Raw genomic sequence first — 17,157 nt, forward strand, 5'->3', positions numbered from 1 at the left:
ATGTAGGAAATAAATAATAAATATATTATTAAAAGAAAGATAGGGGATTCATAATCAGCTGATTTAAGATTTGGAATTTGTCAGCTGCCTTATTGCGGGGGGGAAAAAGACTGGGGAGAACTTGCGAAATTTTTATGTTGCTCTGCCTACTTCATTCAAATGCCAAGTTAAAGAGTAACCATTTTTATAGGAAACTTAACTATAGTTGTACACTTCAGCATGATACAGCATTGAGTATTATAAGGGGATAATTCTCTTTTAAAAATGATGACTGGGCTTCCCTGGTGGTGCAGTGGTTGAGAGTCCACCTGCCGATGCAGGGGACACGGGTTCGTGCCCCGGTCTGGGAATATCCCACATGCCTCGGAGCGGCTGGGCCTGTGAGCCGTGGCCGCTGAGTCTGCGCGTCCGAAGCCTGTGCTCCGCAACGGGAGAGACCACAACAGTGAGGGGCCCGCCCGTGTACTGCAAAATAAATAAATAAATTAAAAATAAAAATGATGACTTTAGGATTAAATTCCAACATGAAAAAATCTGGAAGTGTGATCAACAAAGGGAATCTAGAAAGTTGGAACAAATGAAGCCATCCATTTATTTCTAACAAAAAATATGTGCATTCTCCTGCTGCTGCTCCAGTTTCACTAACACTACGTGTGAGAACAGATATTGTAACTGACAGCTAAGTCTATTACTTAAGATTTTGTCTTTCATATGGGCGTGTGGGATGCGAGTTATGTGTGAGAAATTGTCATTATTGTTCTTAAGTGCATATTCCCCAATGTACAGCGTTGCTTTCTAAGCTCTCATTTTGCCTTTTATTTTTCTCTGCCATTTATTTCTCAAGGTACATACTCATTAGTAAGTTAAAGTTGTTTTTCTTTTTAAATTTAAGGCAGAATGTGTACCTGAAAATATCTTTTCCCTAAGCCTATTTGAAAAGTTTTACGTCTGAAACTTTGAGAAGTTTTATAGAGTATGAATGGCCCCTGAGTTGAAAGTTATGTGAAAATGTTACAAAACTATATCCTCATTTCCTTCCTGATTGCTTCATGTGTTTCCCTGTAAAAGATGTAAATTTTGAACGAGGTATTTCTTCCAGACCTGAGACTAGGAGTACCTTGCATTATAGGGAACCTAACAAGGTCATGTGTCACTAACATGTGGAAATCTGGTGGAGAACCTCAAACCTGAGTGAAAAAAAAAATGATGTCAAACAAATTGGCCTGAACATTTCAGGGTCAAAACTTATTATCTAGGTAACCTTGGTCAAGATACTCAACTTTTATGAAACACGGCTTTTTCTGTGATGTGGAAATGATATACTACCCCTATTTCCTAAGATTGTTATTGCAGATTGAATGAAAAGCCTTTGGCTAAGCACTTTGCATAGTGACTGATCCATTACAGGTACTCAGCAAATGGTAGTTAGTCCCTTCTTTCCTCCCAAGGAAAAGAATTTGAACAAGGTTGCTGCTGGTGTCAGTACTCTTGCGTTTTCTAGCTTCTATTTTTCTTAATTAAAATTAAAAAAAAAATTTCTTTTGTTTTTATGGGGAAACTGGAGAACCATTTTAAATGAATGGCAACTTGACTATATTGTGGGTAGGAAAACATACTGGTTCAACGTTTGGAATTATACTCTGGCAATATGTAGTAAGAGACTTAAAATCTACATCTTCTTCAAACTCCTTATCCTTAGGAATTAATCAGAGAAGTAAATAAATGTTCATGTAGCATTGTTTATAATATTGAGGAATTGGAAGCAAACTAACTATATTATTAGGGAATTAGTTTAAAATATTTAATGCATGTCCATAATGAAATAGTTTGTGGCCATTAAAAATAATGTTGTGGCATTCATAAAGTTATATGGAAAGATGATCAGTATGTATTATTAAAAGAAATATACAACAAAACAATATTAGCCAAGTTAAAAGTATTTTCACAATTTAAATAAATATGTACATATTAATGTTCTCAACTGACATCTCTAGATAGTGGAATTTGTTCTATTTTGTATCTGTTGATATTGTCTGAATTTTAAAAAACAGTAAGCAGGTGAGGCTTGTGTTTACTTAATTGAAATGATGTTCATTTAAAAAATTCTTTCATGAATGTATAAAATTACTAAGGTAGCACATGCTGTTTGGAAATTCAATCTATAAAATATATAAAGTAAGAAATGAGAGTTAATGCCACCTCCCCTATATATTTAATTTATAAGCAGTAAAAAACACTAAAAATTTTCACATTAATAATCAGATCCTTACTAATCTAAATTGCTATCATGAGAGCAAGCAGCAGAAATAGAGCACAGTATAGCAAGTTTCCTCCTTAAATGGTTTGGTGGACAAAGCCAAGATATTCTGAGGAACTGTGACTGTCACTGTTAACTTTTTCCTGTGATATTTACCATTGTAACCTCATTTGATGCTTTAAATGAATTCAGAATAAAAAACCTGTTGCATTGGCAAACAAGAGCCTTTCCTAATATGCAGAACACACAGGCCCACCCATTGTGTGAAATTGCACTGACAAGATTCTATTGGAAGCTTGCTGTGCCACAGTAAGCTGAAATGTATGCCAATCTACCTAGACCAGACTGAACTCAGTGGTGCTATATGGAAAGGGTCTGCAGGAGATTTGGCTAAACACAGCCAGGAAATCACACCTGGTTTAAACATCCATAATCACAATTAAGGTTGCTTTTTCTTAGTTGACACAGAACCATCTGAAAGGTGTCTGTTATATAATCCTCCTGAAGAGCAAATTCTTCAAAGTGCACATGGTAGGGAGCAATGTTTATTTTTGTTCTTAGATTACAAAAATGGATCTCAAGGGATTTTAATCATGAAGAAACAGAGAATTACGCTTTTTAGCAGCTTTGAGAAGTAAGATAATAGAAATTTCATCACTAGTTTCTTTGAGCAGGATGCTATCACTATCAGTAAATGGTATTTTACCACATTATCCTAATAATTAGGTCTCACTCTCTTTGACCCACTTTCATTTGAGGAGTATGAAAAATCTGTAGTATTCACAGGAAGCTGCCTAACAGGAGAATGGGGTCTTAGGGGCCCTCCATATCTTAATAAGGGAGATGGCAAGGGAACTGCTGAAGTCACCAAGCTTGGGATTTGCCTTTCCACCTTGCACAAGCTTCTCCACCTCTCTATTTGGAAAAGCGGGTTGACTTGTGCCAGAAGTGGGGTTCGAACCCAAGAGGATGTAATTCATTGGATCGTAAGTCCAACACCTTAACCACTCAGGCATTCTGGTACCTGCTGCTCCTCCACCTCTCTAAACCTTGGCTTTCACGTCTGTGAAATGTGGATACGTTGTTGCTATAATATTTATTGAGCTCCTACTATAGATAAGGCACTCCACTAAGTGTAAGAAAAGAAAGCAAATGCAACAACCATAGTCTTTATCCTCAAGGAATGTAACTGAGCCAAAAGGCAACCTTAGGCAGAGGTTATGGGGATCCTGAGTATAACTCCTTAGTTCATCACTCAGAGTTGTTGTGAATGGGAAGAACTCAAGTACTTAAAACATCAGTGTTTTTTTTATCCTCTTTCGATGGAATCTGTAAAATAACCAACAATATAAGACAGCATGCTATCAGTGCTCCATTGTTTTGAATATAAGGACTTCTCATAAATTTTGTGATGCACCCAGCATGTTTGGGGATTGTAATAGAAACCTCAAGAAATGGGTTGTTGGGAAAATTAATTGCCCATAATCTCATTAAGTACTTAGTAACTTGCTCTCTGCCATGTTCTCTATTTTCTCATTGCAAAAATGTATCTGTTATATAGGTTACGGTCAAAGAATATCAAACATAGGAATTAAAAATAAATCCACCTACTTATGTAGAAGACCTTCCTAATATATAACATTTTTCATGATAAAAGTGTATAATATCTAGTTGAGCTAATATTTGTGAAAGATGTAAGGTCTGTCCCTAGTTTCTTTCTTTTTTTTTTTTGGCATGTAAATGTCCAGTTGTTTCAACACTGTATGTTGAAAAGACTATCTTTGTTCTGTTGTACTTCCTCTGCTTCTTTATCAAAGATCAGTTGACTGTATTTATTTTCGTCTATTTCTGGGCTCTCTATTCTCTTCCATTGATCTATTTGTTTATGCTTTCAGCTATACCACAGTGTCTTGATTACTGTAGCTTTATAGTAAGTCTTGATGTCCAGTAGTGTAAATCTTCCAACTTTGTTCCTCTTTTTTCAATAATGAGTTGGCTATTCTGGGTCTTTTGCTACTCCATATAAACTTTAGAATTGTTTTGTTGATATTCATAAAATAGCTTGTTGAGATTTTGATTTGGAGTGTGTTAAATCTATAGATCAAGCTAGGAAGAACTGACATCTTGAAAATATTGAGTCTTCCTGTCAATAAACATGGGATATCTCTCCATTTATTTAGTTCTCCATTGATAGCTTTCATCAGAGTTTTGTAGTTTTCTTCAAAGATTTTGTACACATTTTTTATAAGATTCATACCTAAGTATTTCTTTTGTGTGGGGGAGGGTGCTAATGTAAATGATAATGTGTTTTTGATTTCAAACTCCACTTGTTCATTTCTAGTATATAGGAAAGGGATTGACTTTTGCACATTAACCTTATATCCTGAAAACTTGCTATAAACGCTTATTAGTTCTGGAAATTTTTTGTTCAGTTCTTTCAGGTTTTCTACATAGACCATCATGTCATCTGTGAGTAAGGACAGTTTTATTTCTTCATGCTCAATATGTATACCTTTTATTTCCTTTTACTGCCTTATCACATTAGCTAGGATTTCCAGTGTGATGGTAAAGGCAGTGGTGAGAAGGGACATTCTTGCCTTGTTCCTGATCTTAGCTGGAAAAGTTTGAGTTTCTCATCGTTAAGTGTGATGTTAGTTGCAGGTTTTTTGTAGATGTTTTTTGTCAAGTCAAGGAAGTTCCCCACTATTCCTAGTTTGCTGAGACTTTTTAAAAAAATCATGAATGGGTGTTAGAATTTGTTAAATGCTTTTTCTGCATCTGTTGATATAATTGTGTGATTTCTCTTCTTTAGCCTGTTGATGTGATGATATACATGAATAGACTTTCAAATGTTGAACCAACCGTGCATACCTCAGATAAATCCCGCTTGGGTATAATGTATAATTCTTTTTATGCATTGTTGCACTTGATTTGTTAATATTTTGTTGAGGACTTTACACCTGTGTTCATGAGAGATACTGATTTATAGTTTCTTTTCCTGTAACGTCTTTGTCTAGTTTTGCTATTAGGATAGTGCTTGCCTCGTAGAATGAGTTGAGAAGTATTCCCTCTGCTTTTATCTTCTGAAAAAGATTGTAGACAAATTACACCAATTCCTTCCTTAAATATTTCATAGAATTCACCAGTGAACCCATATAGTCTGGATGCGTTCTGATTTAAAGGTTATTATTTATCAACTCAAATTTCTTCAATAGTAATAGGCCTATTCTGATTGTCTACTTCTACTTCTATGCTTTGGCAGATTGCATCTTTCAAGGTATTGGCTGATTTTTAACGATATTGCATTTAATTTAAAGCTCAGTTGGAGAATAAGTGACATAATTATAAGAGTGAGTGTCTTTATCTATCAATATGGTGTATCTTTCCATTTATTTAGGTCTTTTAAAAAGCCTATAGCAATATATTATAATATTTTTATCGTGATCCTTTCTATTTTTGTTACATTTAGTCCTAGAGACTTTATAGTTTTTCATGAGATTATTTAACATTTTTAAAAATCTATTTTGTTATTACTGAATTATGAAATGCTGTTGATTCTATATGTTATGCCGACATCCAGAAAATTGATTGAACTTATTATTTCTAAGGGTATACCTGTTTATGCTATTTCCTTTTTGTATGCTGACAGTTATGTTGTATCCAAGAAAAAAAATGGTCTCTCTCTTTTAGTTATTATTTTCTTTATTTAATTTTATTACACTGATTAAGATTTTTAGACAGTTAACAAGTTGCATTGTACCTGGCTTTAATGTATCAAAAGTTTTGTAATTATTATGTTTGTTACAGGGTTTTGTTGTTGTTGTTGTTAGATAAATGCCTTTTTTTTAAGTATGCTAAGGTTTTTTAAAAATCGTGAATAACTTTTAAAAATCATGAATTAAATTCAATTTTATTTAATGTTTTTGGTGTAGTTTTCTGATTTAATTATTAGTAATAAGGAAAACGCAAATATTTCATGTGAAGAATGTTTTAAAAACCCATGAAAAGAGTGTAACTGTTAGAGAGAGAACAATGATTATAGCAAAGAACAGACATAATCAAGAATGCTCATGTTGAAGAAAGTTCAGGTAGATTAGTGTTTTCTAAAATGTAGGAGGAATGGTGATTGAAACCTTCAGATGACTTTATCTCCTGTAACTGTTTGACCTTAGCCACATGAAAGACTGAGTGTGAGAACCACCTAGTCTAGTCCAATCATCCCCAGAAGCCTGAGACATAATAATAGTATTATTGTATCAATATTTATTTTTTGAGGTCATTAATTGTACCATGGTTACATAAGATATCAGCATTAGGAGATGTTCAGTGAATGGTATATAAAAGTTCTCTTTGCTATTTTTGCAACTTTTTGTAAGTAAAAGGTAATTTCAAATTAAATCCCCAGAACCATGATGCATAATAATAAATATTGTTGCTTTATGCCACTAAGATTAGAATGGTTTATCCACAGCAAAATGTATAACACAAAAGTAAAGTATTGTCAACTGAAGCTCATGAGATAGGGATGAAGATAGATTTATTATAAATTAGCTTTTAATTTGAAATCATCTTACACTTACTGAAAGTTGCAAAAATAGTGCAGAGAGCTCTTATATGCCATTAACCCAACTTCTCGTAATGTTAACACCTTGTATAATCACAATAAAATTAATGACATCAAGTAGTGAACACTTATGCGGTGATGTTATTAATTAATCTAGAAACTTTGAATTTTGCCAGTTGTACCACTAATGCTGCTTTTCTAGTTCAAGGTTCTATGCAGAATCCCACTTTGCCTTTAGTTGTTATATTTTGTTAGCCTTCTCAATTCTATTATAATGCCTCTTTGTTTGTCTTTCATGACTTTGACATTTTGGAGAGCATGGACCAGCTATTTTGTAGAATGTCACTCAGTTTGGGTTTAGCTGATATTTTCTAACGATTAAGTTTAATTTATTCATTTTTTAGCAAGAATACCACAGAAGTAATGTTGTAACCTTCTCAGTGTATCATATCAGGAGGTACAGCACTAAGACATGTCTTAACTCATGATGTCTTATTATGCAGTTTTAACTTTTATCACTTGGTTAAGGTGATGTCTGCAGGTTTCTCCACTATAAGGTTATATTTTCATTTGTAATTAATAAGTACCTTGTGAGGAGATTTAAAAAATTTTTTTTTTGTGTGGCACACGGGCCTCTCACTGTTGTGGCCTCTCCCGTTGTGGAGCACAGGCTCCGGACGTGCAGGCTCTGCGGCCATGGCTCACAGGCCCAGCCACTCCGCGGCATGTGGGATCTTCCCGGACTGGGACATGAACCCGTGTCCCTTGCATTGGCAGGCGGACTCTCAACCACTGCGCCACCAGGGAAGCCCAAGGAGATATTTTGAAACTATGCAAATATCTTGTTTCTTATCATATTTTTATCTGCTAATTTTAGCATCCATCTGTGACTCTTGCCTGATGTAATTATTACTGTAGTGTTTGCCTAATGGTGATTTTCTATTTTCATAATTACTTCCACATTTATTAATTAGAATCTGACTGTAACAAAAGCTGTCCCGTCTCACTCATTTATTTATTCACTTATTTATTTATTTATATCACTATGGACTATGGATTATAATCCAATATATCATTTATTTCATTGTTCAGGTTGACCTAGATTTGGCCATTGAAATTCTCTAAGTTGTTCTTCAGTTTGCTCCCATTGTCTTCCAGCATTTACTTTCTTTATGCCACCACAGTATAATCCAGGATTATCTGGTATTTTCCCTGCCTCAGCCCTGGAGTCCACCATTCCTCCAGGAACCCTGGTTCCTTTTAATGGAGGACAGTATTTAGAAACTAAGATCTGGGAACTAGGTGTTCTCATTACTACTGGAACAATATTGCTACTAGGGTCTCTCAGTGGCCAGAGCTGTGAAATATACATATTTAAACTATGGTCTTCATATAGACATTTCTGTATTTGTTTCTATATCTACTTCTCTATGTTAAAACTGATACGTATATCTCTGATTCCAATCCACCACCACAGATTTCATCCTAGCCTTCTTTCTTTCTTTATTTGTAACTCATTTTTCTAACAATGAAAAAATTCACTCTCATTTCCTTACATATGAAAATTGATTTTTGTTGGTACTCTCTTCTTTTGTCTCCCTATTCCCTACTTATAACTTGACTACTTTCCTTGCATTTCTGATCTCATAAAGGTAATTTTGTCAATAGAGACAAATTGAGACTATCAGTTCTGTAGAGTTATGCAGTTAAACAGTGCATAAGGATCAGGGCTGATAAGCAAACATAGACATTTAATTAATGTATTTAACTAACTCCATTTTACTAGGCTAATTTCATATTGGTTTAAGAAAATCAGTCATTTGATGGATTTTGTCGAGTGCAATGCTAACATCCTTCATCAGGATTTACAAAAAAAATAGCAAATTGAGACTGAATATATTCAGTAATATATGTCAGACATGTCCTAGAAACTGAAAACACACAAAATTAATATTATACATTATTTTAATTTTGTAAGGGATGTTAGAACACTATTTCTGTGAATGATGCCATACAAAACCAGTTTGTACTGTTCTGGTTATATAGTGACAAGAATAAATAAATATCAATTAGACATGTTTTTCTTTTAAGCTTAAAAAGTTAGCTATAAAATTTGAATAATGTATGTACCTATTTTAACTAATAGTCTGATTTTTTTCTGCTATTTAGTTTAGAAATGATAATTTTAACTTTAGAGCATGTCTTGATTTGCAAATTTGTTACCCAGTCTCTTTTCTTTATAAATAGATTTCTAAATATCCATAACTTTAGAAGTAAAGTACTTCTGTTATGTTCATGAAAGTCCGCATCAGTGAGTTGGATATCTTGCATGATTTTTTTTTTATATATATAGAAACAATAGTTGCCATGGCAAGTGTGAGTTTTAGACTCAATATTCCCGTGAAGATCATCTTAGGAACTGTCTTCAAATACATAAAGGGTGAATGCTGGACAAATTGTACCAACTTTTTGTAGATGGTTAAAGTATGCACAAGAGAGCCTGAGACTTAAATTAGAGAAAGGAATTTAAATTTAATTCTGAGGAGCAATTTTCTAATAGTGAGGGATGTTAAACCTCAGATATCCTCTTGAAGGTGAGGATTTAGAATTTATTCTCTCAAGGTCTTTATAAACTAATAAATTTGTAATTCCAGGATAGTTTAGGTGTGATCTCACCTTAATATAGAGACATAGACTTAACAAGTCCCCCAAAGGCCCCATCATAGCCTTAAGATTCTAAGAATGCCATCTGCACTGAGAATTTACATCGGAATGGGACCAAGGAGCCCATCTGATTCTACCTGTCCACAGAGAAGTGACACCTACAGAAATGATGTGAGAGAGCTCCCGTATACACACCCACACATCAGTAGGTTTGGGACCAGAACTCCCTCTGGTATGCTGGAATAACAATAACAGTAAGATCTTTTGTGTAGTATGCTACATAATTCTTCGGATTATGTTTTGAGAGGTGTATATTTCATTAACCATTATAACAACTATGTGAAGCACAGAATATACTATCTCTACTACGCCTTCAGGGAAACAGGAGCAGAGATTTTAGAGTTCTTGTCTAAGGTCAAGAAGCAGAGTTGGGATATGAATGTTTATTTTTTGACAAAAGCCATTGCTCTTTACAGTTTCCTGATGCCTTTCGTTTGAAAATATTTGGAATGAAATGTAAATACCAGACATCAATGAAAAGTCCATGTGTTTGGACTCTTAAGATATACCTGGGTGGGGGAAGAGGCATGATGTTAGGGTTTGATTTAGCTTTGCATAATAGGAAAAAACCCCTAAAATCTCTGTGCTGTATATGAGATTGAAGATTATTTCTCTCTCACTTAACAGAGTCTGGAGGTAAGGCAGAGTGCAGCCACTGTGGTGGTTCCACAATGGTCAAGAAGCCAGATTCCTGCTGTCTTGCAGCTTTCTGGTCTTGACTGAGTCTCCTGCTGTTTCAACTGCTAAGGCTGTAGCCATCAATCTACATTCTGGCCTGCTGAAAGGAGGAAGAGGTGTGGCACAAAGAAAGGAGTGCTTCTTGCCTTTAAGGCTATTTCTAGGTTGTCACACATAACATTTCCACTTACATCTCATTGATCAGAACTTAGTTATAAGGCCAGGACCCACAGCAAGGGGAGCTAGGAAATAAACCTATTGGCTAAGCAGCAGTGTGCCCAGATAAAACTGGAATTTCTATCAAGGAAGAAGGGATGAGTGGATATGGGAATGGACCCTATCAATGACTGCTACATACACCTATAAAATAGGCTGTGTTTAAAAAATGAATTCTGTGGTCAAATAACCCTCAGAAATGCTAGGTTAAAAATAAGTTAAGCAGATATCTTTAACACCAAGCTTCTCAAAGATGCTAATGCATATTGTGACAGTTTTAGAGTGGGATATACCATGTACAGTTCCCACTCTTTTATGACCTTAGAACTCTTGACTCATGGAGCACCTGTTGGGATGAATGGTCCACAAATATATATTCCTCAAATATACTTTGATGAAATGTTGCTGTAAACTGTAGAATCCAGGATAGGTAATTCTTATCTATTCCCTGCTGCCAAGTACTGACGGCACAAAGTATTGTGCCTCCTCTGATTTACTTAACCTGATTTTATTCTATGTGTAAGTCAGGGATGGTGAAGCATACATAATGAGCAGGACTGTGGAACAATTTGCAAATATAAAGGATTATGGAAATGCCAATTAATTGGACATTAAAGTGGAAACTCTTAAATTTCTGCCTAAAATATGTCAAGCAATTTTACTGTAGATAATTCAGTGTTCTCTAATACCTCGATTAAGGGAGAGGGTGCTTTCAAATAGCACAATAATAATAGTTACAGTGAACCTTGGGTGCACTAGCTGGGCTACCCACCCTGGACTGAGGACGCTCCCATGGTCCTGACCAGGCACATCCAGTATGTCTTTAAATTTACCCTGACAATCGCACTCTTTGTCTAGTCCATTTATTCTCTCAGTCTTTTTACATGACTGTTTTACAACGTCTTCTCTCACCTCTACGTTCCAGCTTCTCCTTCCTCACCTTCTCTTTCTGCATATGGATCTGTTTCCTATCTCACTGCATACTCAGAAGCACTCAGAGGGAACTTCCACACACTTCCCCTCATCCACCTGCCTAGCAGCCTTTGTATCTGCGTACTTTATTTTCTCACCTCTTACACGGAAGAACTACACACATCTCATTCTAACGTCAATCCCTCCCCTTGGGCACTAGAGTTCATCCCTCTTGCCCACTCAAGGGCATTACCTCTGTGATTATTACCAGTGTCTCCTACATTGCTAATTCTTTTCTCTTTCCTGAGCTGCCCCCAATAACATGCAAACCTGCTTTTCCCCACATCTTAAAAAAAGAAAAGGAGAAAAAGAAATATTTGCTCTTGAGACTTCCCTGGTTGTCCAGTGGTTAAGACCGTGCGCTCCCAATGCAGGGGGCCCGGTTTTGATCCCTGGCTAGGGAACTAGATCCTGCATGCCGCAACCAAGAGCCCACGTACTGCAACTAAAAGAGCCCGCGTGCCGTAGCTAAGACCGAACATAGCCACATAAATAAATATTTTTTAAAAGAAGAAATATTTGCTCTTGACTCCATTTTTCTGCTCCAGTTTGTAATAAGCTCCTTGCTGCCTCCAAGTTTTCTCGTCTCTTCACATTTAACCTCTCCAGTCAGACTTTCCCCCCACGACCAATACTCTGAAACTGCTCTTGTCTAGGTCCCCCATGATTGTCATGCTGCTAAAACCAACGGCCGATTCAATTCTCGGGACTTATTCTTTTTACTCAGATAGCAGCGTTTGGTGCAGTAGATTGCTCCCTTCCTCATACACTTTTTTCATTTGGCTTTCAGTACGTTGCTCTCTTCTGGTTTTCCTCCTTACCTCACTGGGCATTTTGCTCATTGAAAAATATAATACATTAGTCATTCAACATACCAGAATGGGATCTCAATCTAGTCTTTTGGGAGTTTCAAAAAGATTTCAAACCCAAAATGGAGTAACACAGAACAGGTTACTTGGACTCTCTGAGTTAGTTTCTTCAGGTAACATGTAGAAGGGTTTGAACTGCATGGTCTTGAAGATATCTTGCACTGCCCTGATTCTTGGGAAGTATTATAGGGTCTAAAGTATCCCAGATAATCGCTTCTCGGCCTTTTGGCTAAGATCAAGTGTAAAGTATCCCAGATAAAGAGACAAAATACCCAATGTTGTAGTGTACAATCCATTCTAACCATATTGGGGCTTTAAGTTAATCTCATAGCCTTTCTCAGCCCTGGTCATCTCATCTGTTCCATGGGAAATAATAACATCTTTTCTTTCTAAAAAATGGTTATAAGTATCAAAACAAATGAAATTCTATGTATGAATTTACTTCAAGAATGCTGCAGTGCTATGTGACAAGGAAGGGGATGGTTACTTCCAGTCTTAGAATCAAAGAGGCAAATTCAAAACACAGTGGAATATTTCACTGTACAAATTTTATGATGTGAAGTTCATTCCCTCTGCCAGTCTTCTGCATCACAGAAAATGGCAAGTTCATCCTTCCAGCTGCTCAGGCCCACCCAACATTGGGATGATGTACTTTTTTTCTGTTGCTCTTAACAGCCAACTCAATCAGAAAATACTTTCATTTGTTCCTTCAAAATCTGTGTGCAATCCAACTACTTCTCACCACTTTCACTGCAACTTGCCCCCACCTTTCTGATACGTACCACAATCATCTTTCACCAGGATTGTTGCAGTAGCTTGCTGGTCTCTGGCTTTTGTCCTTACCCCAGGTAGTTTATTCTCTACACATCATCCAGAGTGGTCCTGTTAAAGCAGATTGGAGATTATGTTACTTCTCTGCTCAAAATCCCCATAGGCTTTCAATTTCACTCAAAGTAAAAGTGGAAATCCTCACAATGGCCCACAAGAGTACACATCACTCTTCCTTACCTCTTTGAACTCATCTCCTACTGTCCACCTCTTCCTCCATAAGGCTCCAGACATACTAACCTTTATACAGTCTGTTTCTTCTGCCAGAAACACCCTTTACTCAAATTTCTACATGATTAATTCCCTCCCCTCCATTTTTTTCCCTCAAATGTCATTTTCTCAATAAGATTGACCCTACTCTCCCTATTTAAACTTGCAAACCGTTCTACTACTGTGACTCTTCTAGTCCCCTTCCCTGGTTTATATTTTTCTGTATCATTGTGACCCTCTAACATGCTACGCCATGTACTTATTTATTATATTTATAGTTTATTGTCCCTATCCCTTTACCCGTTCAGTGATGCGGGGATTTTTGTCCATCCCCCCCCCCCCACTAATGGATTCCAAGCACCCAAGATCATACCTGGCATTATGTGTTCAGTATTTCTCAAATGTTAAAGGATTGAGTTATGAAGGCAATACTACTAAGTGGGTATTATATCTCTTTGCAGCTACATAAACTGAGATGTGGAAAGGCCAATAACTTCTCTAACACCACTCAGTGAGGAAACTGCATAGCCTGGATTCAGGCCACAATCTTTGCATTGTACCACTACAGTCTCCTCGTTTAGTATGTTTTCTGATTGCTATGTCCAAAGCCACAGGATGAGAATGTTTCAAAAGCAGGGGATTGTCAGTGGGCTCAAAAGCTTTCAGAAATGTCATAAAGAAGGAAGAGTGAGGGGGAAAAAAGGCTATAGTTCTTTGTAACTGGGTGATAATGACCCAAAAGCTTTGCAAAAGCTATTTCAGTAGCAGTGGAGCCAAAGCCAGAGAGCAATGGATGAGGGAGTAAATGGACTGTAAGTAACACATCTCTTTTTTAGGATGAGTAAGACTTGAGCATATTTATAGGAGAGGGAAAAGAGATAAAGACAGGTGAAATTATAGGTATGAATATAGAGTTAAATAGAAGGAAGTTCTTTCTAGGAAGGGTCAACTCAGTGGGTAAAATGATGCATCAACATCCATGGAATTTCCTGGCTATGTTGTTTTGGCTGTATTGTGAGGCATGGGGCCTGTGGGAAGCAGGTGTTAAATAATCCCTCAACTTCACTTCTCCTTGTCCCTTGAAAGAAACCCTTCCCATTTTTCTCAGCTAGTTGCCACTTTCTTCAATTCTCCTACCTCAGTTCCAGATATTACTGTCCTCTCCCTCCTAAGCAGATGAACTAAACACATTGATTATTATTTTGGAGAGAAAAGACAGACTAGCAGGTACGAGCTCTCTCAACTCATCTCCTGACTTCCGATCTCACTTGCATCATCACTGACTTTATCTTCTTCCCTCTTCTCTCAATAGAAAGGCATCTCTGTTTTCCCCCAAGTTTCAAATGTAAGCCTAGAATCATTATATATCCTTAAAGACCATCTTCATCAATTTTTCTTTTGTTCTAAAACTCTATTCACCAAGTTCTTTATAAACAAGATCTCCTATATATAGAATATTCTCTCTAGACATCCACTTTCCTGAATTTCCAACCACAGTGTAAAATAATTTACACAAAAAAGGATATGTTTAACTTCTACTGCACTGAGCATTGTTTTGACATTGGGAAATCCTAAGATGAATAACTTCAGGCAAATAGACTGAGGAAGATAGACGCATAAACAGATTATAATACCATGTACTAAGTGTAACAATGCAGATTTTTCATAGTAAAATGGACATCTCTTCCCATGGGATGCTCTTCCTATAATTCGTTTTTGAGTGACATAGATTGTTTTTATTCTTCTAAGCTCTTTGAGTTGGGTTTCTGTGGCTTGGAGAAAAGGAATACTGATTAATGGGTTCAAGTTAACTGGTGACAGGAAAGGCTTCCAGGAAAGCTTTGTGGAAGAAGTAATGTGTGAAGTGAGTAAGAATTAAAAGAGTAAGCAGGCTGTAATCAGGAAGTGAGGGGACAAAGGTGAGTGTGAGGAGGCAGTCAGGGTAGGGAACGGCACCAGCAGAGCTCTGAACGTAGACGCAGCTTAGTGCGGGTATAGGAAAGTGTCAGACTGGTGTTTCTGGAGAGGGAGGTACATGGCAGGGAACAGCAGGTAAAAGACTGGAGAAATGTCCACGGATCGGAAAATGGACGAGCTCAGTAAGCCACATGAACAACTTTAACATTGTCTTTAGGCAGTGGGGAACTGAGCAGGAGAGTCCCATGACCAAGTTTGTAACTGTGGAGGACAGACATGAGGCTTGGAACATAGCATCATCAATCTCTAACCCATTTTCTGATTGCCTGCTCCCTTAAACTTCCTTTTGCTTTAATTTCTTTCTTTTTAAATTAGATAGCATTTGTGGCTTGCTGCTGCTTAAAGGTGGTGACCTTTCTTCTCCCTCCCCCTCAACATTTCATATCAATATTTTAAGTCATATTCATGGAGGTTTTTATTTGTAATTGGAAGAGGAGAAAAAAAAAACTTGGGATGAGAGGAAAGACTGAAAAGAAGAAAAATGAAACAGGGTAGAGGGCCTTTGTCCCCCTCCAGTTCCCTTAGACTGAATTGGAGCCCCATTTTGAGACTGAAAGACATGACCAGAGTGCTGGACCTAGGTAGAAGACATTTTGTTCAAGATGGTTGGGACCTGTAGTGGCTTAATCAAAAAGTTTTCTAAAATACAGAATAAAAATCTTAAAAAAGTATAAACACCTTGCTTTCTATTTTAACCTAAATAAATATACTGTACACAAAAATGATTTGTCAGTCTTTTGATTTAGGACCAGTATCTAATTATTTGCACTGATTAGAATTTCTTTTTGTCTTTTTTCCCTTTAAATCACAGCCTCAATTTGTCACATTTAAGTTTCTTTAAAGTGGAGTAAAAGTTAAATTAATTGTGAAGCAACCTGAGAATAGAATTCTTCTAGATTATCTCCAGTCTTTTACAGTTGCTTCCATAGGTCTCGTTTGATAGCAATATTTGGAGCAACTTCCCTTTTGAGGGAAGTGGGTATGCTATGAAGGGGCAACATGGGGGATCTTGGTGGTGATGGAAATGTTCTGTGTTGTGACTGCTTTAATGTCCATGTACTGGTTGTGATATTGCACTATAGTTTTTCAAGATGTTACCATTAGGGGAGATTGCTAAAGGGTACACAGGATCTCTCTGTATTATTTCTTACAACTGCATGTGAGGCTAAAATTATCTTAAAATAAAAATTTAATTAAAAAATATTGAGCACCTGTTATGTGCCAGGCACTATTATAGATACAGAAGATACTACAGTAAATGAAACATAAAAATCTCTTCACTGATAGAGCATACATTCTAATGGAGGAGAAATTCTAGTGGGTGAGCCCACTTTTGCCCAATGTTCTGACTTGGCATGGAACTTAATGCCATTCTGTAGGTTGTAAACATGGAAACCTTAGAGTAATTCAGACAGAGTATCTTTGATATGGTCATTGACAAGGCACTTTCTCGTGGCAGATGAGGAAGTTGTTCCAAGTTACTTTGCAGGTAGCAGATGTGGCTGAGTGGGAGCCCAAGCAAGAGAGAAAGAACATGGGTGGTGGTTTGTAATGACTCTAGCTGACTTACTGGCTTTGGGAACATTAAAAAAAAAAAAAAAAGAAAAAACTTTGAGGAGGAAGCTGAGGATCTGTTGCTATCACATGGAAGGCTATTGAAACAATTGACATTTGAGCTGTATTTTCTGCCTTGGTCGAAAGCATCATTATCTACGTTGTCCTTCAAGCAGAGAAATCTTAATGTCCTACTTGTCTCTTCTCTCTCCCTGACACTCTATATCTAATCTGTCCACCCAGGATCTCCACCTCCTCACTTTCTCTTCAATCAATTTTTTTCTTTCTATACTTCCAATACAAGTTAG

This window comes from Leucopleurus acutus (assembly GCF_964270905.1).
Source record: "Leucopleurus acutus genome assembly, chromosome: 5".
In the NCBI taxonomy this organism is placed as follows: Eukaryota; Metazoa; Chordata; class Mammalia; order Artiodactyla; family Delphinidae; genus Leucopleurus; species Leucopleurus acutus.